Genomic DNA, 5000 nt, shown 5'->3' on the forward strand with positions numbered 1-5000 from the left:
GAGCATTAAGTAACTGTAAGGAGAGCACAGATTTCTACATTGTGCAATGTCACAGGCGTAGAACAGAGTCGTGCCCAAGCACCTTTTTACTGTAAAATTGCTGAATTTGGGGCCTTGTGTTTCGTCATTTTACGTTAAGGAGACAGAAAACGATTATGCATGTGTTGCATGCCATTGCATGAAGCCAAAGGCCCTATTTCTCCTTGAGCACTGAAATATGGTGAGGAATGTATGTGGCACTGCCGCTGATATCTTTAGAATGAGTGGGCTGAAGAAGCACGGCAGCATAGAGTAGCATAGCAATGGAGCCAGTAGCCTGTAGTTTGGTAGCCTGGCGACGCCATCCTACGTACTTCCGCCCAACGATTTTGGCTGCGTACAGTAGTCTGGTCCAACCCGCCTAGCTCGGTTCGTTCACGGTTCTGCCAATCAGCAAGCGGTTGAGAGTGGTGACACAGAACTCACCCGCGGAGTCCATTGCAGTCCATCTAAGATTGTGCTGATTGACGTTACTGATTGGTTAAGGGAACTCCAATGAATTTAAAATGCAGAGCAAGGTCCCACCATCCATAGTAACAGATTCCTCCTAGCTTGTTCCAGTCTGTATGAGGGAGTCAACGGTCGGCTTTCGCCCAGGCTTACAATTTGGAGCCTTTGCTGTAGAATGGAGCCTGGGCCTTCTCATGCTAACTGCGATACTGCACAGTTTCATTTCTCATTTAGTCTGGCCATGCAAACTATCTAACTCAGGCGTGTCAACTTTACGCTGCAGGGGCAAATCTGGCCCAAAGAGTCATTTTATTTGGGAGATCATTTCAAATGTGTATTACAGTTTGGGGCATATACACCATTGTACATGTATGTGTAACAAGACTTGAACGTGGAATGTGGTGTGTCACAGGAATATGAGCGGGCCCAGGCCAATGAAGTGGCTCACTCACATATGCAACACAATATGTGCAGGCACGTTTGAACTAGCATATATGATGGGGAAAGAGTGTGTGAAATTTAACTCTGCATATTATTAAGCACATGCACACACAATTTTAATTTTCAATTTTTTAAATAAATTTTGAGAATTTGAAGTTTCACTTCTTATTTAGTCTGTCCCAGCATGCTATCTAAAGGGTTTCAAGTTCTAGGGGACTAATCAATTGGGGAGTAATCAATTTTGAGCATTTCCAACATCCTGGTGGGGCATGTTTAAGGCAATGAATGACACCTCAGTTTGGTTAGCAGGTGAGTGAAGGAATAGGTGGCCTTGTCAATCAGTAACATACAGAGGCATTTCATGAACGCGGGTTAGATACGCCCTTTGCATTTGACTTGGAGAAATGGACAACGTGAGTAGAGCTTTGAAGTGGCAATAGACAGGCTAGTGCTATAGAGCCTGGGCTTTAGTGTTGGAGCCTGGGCTCCAATGAAAGGGCTCAGGCTGTCACCACAGAGCCCTACTCTAAGCATCTCCCTGGGCCCTGGGGCATCGGTAAAGAGGGCAGGAGTTAGAGGTGTCATACCCTGCTTACCGTACCGTAGCTCAGCGCTGATGGAGCCATTACACGCTTTTGTTTCTGGCTGCTATAGAAATCAGTCTTTCCGCCAGCTCGATTTTATATACCATTGGGAGGAATTGTCCATATCTCTTCGTCTATTTCTCTCTCTCTCTCTCTCTCTCTCTCTCTCTCTCTCTCTCATGCTCTCTCTCTCTCTCTCTCTCTCTCTCTCTCTCTCTCTCTCTCTCTCTCTCTCTCTCTCTCTCTCTCTCTCTCTCTCACACTCTTGCAAAACATCCCTCTCCATTTCCTTCAATCTCTCTCAATGGGCTCACTCACACCAACAATGGATACACACAGTAATGGATGAACAGATAGGCGATGGATATATAGCTGGATGGATGAAGGAAAAAGAAAAGAAAGAAAGAAAGAAAGAAAGGGGATGAAGGAAAGGTTGAATCTGTGCTGTACATGCAGCAGCGGCAGCAGCTCTGTATTGTGGTATGGAGTCATGAGATGAGATTGATCCATATCCATTCCTCACAGCGGCATTCTTCTTCTCCCTCAAGCACAATTTCACTCTGCAATTGCATCGCATTTAAAATGAATGAATTCCCCTGAAAAATCACACCGGTTATGAACGCGATTGTCTTTACTTTGTTCAGCCTGAATTATTAATCCAGTCTATCATTTCCTTTTTTTGCAAAGAGAGAGATAGAGGGAGAGAAAGAAAAAAAATGTTGCTGCTGCTTTAACAGAACAAAATTTAACAAACAAAACAGGCTATTTTTTATTATCTTTCTTTATGCCCAAGCATGCCTCCTCCGACCGGCTGACAAATGTACTCGGCAGCCTGGCTGGTCCGGGCCCTGGTCCCCCCCGGTCCTGATCGTTCACAGATGTCAGTGCTTGGCCACCAGCCCCAGTTTCACCATGCGGGGGAGGCGGACCGGGCCAAAAGCTGCTGGTGCATGCTGGTGCATCGCCTCAGCTACTCGGCTCGGGTCTTTCCCCCCTCTGCTGTGCCATGCCCTGTACCCAAGGCAAGGTCAGGCAAGTTGGCTGCGATTGGCTGACCTGTGGGGCAAGGTCCTCCGAGGTGTCCCGTGATTGAGATCTGCCTGTATAGGCTCAGACAGCATGAGTGGCGTTGGGCACGTTGGGCAAGACGAAAAGTCTCTTAAGTCACTGTGCATTATTCCCTGGTGCACACATGCACACACGACACAAGCACGCAACCAAAACGCTACACACACACACACACGTAACAAAAACATAGAAAATGCACATATGCCATGGTCTCTGCACACACACACACACACACACACACACACACACACACACACACACACACACACATACACATACACATACACATACACATACACATACACATACACATACACATACACACACACACACACACACACACACACACACACACACACACACACACACACACACATTTATGCATATTACACACGTTATTACACACACTCATCCATTCACACCTCCACCTCCTCTCCAGGCGGCCCTGGCCTCACCACTGCTTGTGCCAGCCCCCTCCACATGCCCCTGATCCCCTCCGGGTGCCCTACATCGCCCCCTGCCTGACGCCCTCCTGTGTGGGGCCAACCTCTCCGGCACGGGGGGTTAATTATGATGCAGTAATTAGGTCGTTAAGGTAGATCCATTAAGTCCCTGCAGAAATGCAGAGGCTTAGCTGAACATGTCTGATTGTTGTTCCCACTGCTTGCTTGCCTGCCCGTAAAGCAAACCATTGGAGTAATTACAATCAGGCAACACTGAGATCAAATATGCTGAGGTTTTGGTTGAGCCTGCGAGATTGGAATTAATGGATGGGAAGCATAAAAAAAGATGGCGCCGTGTGTACACGGGGACCGAGAGACTTTCGGGGAGCAAATTGAGGAAAGCTCGTTTATAGAGTGAACTCTGAAGGCTCAGTCGGTCGTTTAGCTTTGAAGATCATGTCTGATGGTGCAAAATAGCTCACACCGTGAAAGGGAATTGGAGCACATGCGGAGCTGTTAAATGAGTCAGGGAAGCAAGGAGTCAAAACATCCTCTCTGTAGAGTACCTCCGTAATGGTTTCTCGGGTAGAAAGGTTTTCACGTTCCATTAATTTGTGTCCCTACTTTGTAAAGGGCGCCCTGGGTAGCCCTGTGCAGTGTCGCTAATGTTCTTTCTTGCGGATGAAATATATTACCATGCCTTGATCTAAAACACATCTATCTTATTAATGTTCCATAACTCAGTCTGAGAAAAGAGCTTCATCTTTCAGATCACCCACTGTGCTCTGAATGACCAAGAAGGAAATGGTGTGATGCCACGAAAGTTTAAAAAAGGAGATTGATTAGAATGGCGATCACTATTAATTCCCAATGCCAAACTCTTTTGTTTCAAGGCTTTATCAGTAAAGTTGCAGTGTGTGGTTTGTCGAGCCGAAATGGCTAATGAATATCGTCATAGAACAATTATCCCGTTGAACCTGCACGGCTGGAAGGTCACATAGCGTTTATATGCACATTAAACACCCATAACATGGGAGAGAAATGGATGCAGCAGTTGGGTACTGTGGATGTTTGAATGCAAGGATGAGTTTGAGGCTAGATATCCAACCAGCTATCTTTTTAATTTAAAAAAATGTGGGCTTTTTTGCCTTTAATTTTGACAGGACAATGGAGGAGAGACAGGAAATGAGTGGGGAGGAAGAGATGGGGAAGGATCGGCAAATGACCTGAGCCAGAATTGAACCTGGGTCGCCGGCCGTTAGGCCACGTCAGGGCCACCAGCTATCTTTTTGTAGCTTAAAAGCAGGGTGTTATACATTTACTTGAAGTCTGTAGACTTTATTTAACAGTCTACTCACCAGGGCTTGACATTCATTTTTTCACCCACCGGCCACTGTGGCTAGTGGTTTTCCCGAGTCACTAGCCATTCAGGTATTCCACTAGCCACAGATTTTATATTGTTTTTTTTTTCTTTATCATGATAGTGTACGTCTAACCTCAGAAGATGAGGTGCTAAAGCAAGATGAGTGTATAGCTTTCTACGTGGATGTAGCCAAATTGGCTAGTGACACTGAAAGCATTACTAGCCACAGTGAAGTTTTACCAGCATTTGGCCGGTTGGCAGGTGCCAGTGTCAAGCCCTGCTACTCAAATATAACTTTACCAAGCACATCAACAGTTTCTGGTACTCCTTTCCCAGCCACATCCCTGAGGTGTATTCATGTATAGCACTGGCTGCATCACACTTGCGAGTCTTTTCAGGTCCTCTCTATGTTTTCTCCCAATAGACAGACTACAGTGTGAAATGTGAAAGCTAGTGGAGTTGCATTGAAGTTGATTGATCACACGTTTGGAATAGGTGTGCAGTGAAATTGGTGCGTGCGTGTGTGTGCCCGTGCACACGTGTGTACATGCGTCTTTATACGTGTGTCTCTGCCCATATATGCCTGTTTGTGAATGGTCATCAAGACTGTTG

General features: G+C 46.1%; 1 protein-coding gene across 2 annotated transcripts in view; it reads left to right on the top strand.

The window, feature by feature from the left end:
• Positions 1 to 5000, top strand: part of baiap2a (BAR/IMD domain containing adaptor protein 2a) — a 111625-nt gene that overhangs the window by 54806 nt on the left and 51819 nt on the right. The gene's annotated exons all lie outside the window — the stretch shown is intronic.

This window comes from Engraulis encrasicolus, chromosome 2, assembly GCF_034702125.1.
Source record: "Engraulis encrasicolus isolate BLACKSEA-1 chromosome 2, IST_EnEncr_1.0, whole genome shotgun sequence".
NCBI lineage: Eukaryota > Metazoa > Chordata > Actinopteri > Clupeiformes > Engraulidae > Engraulis > Engraulis encrasicolus.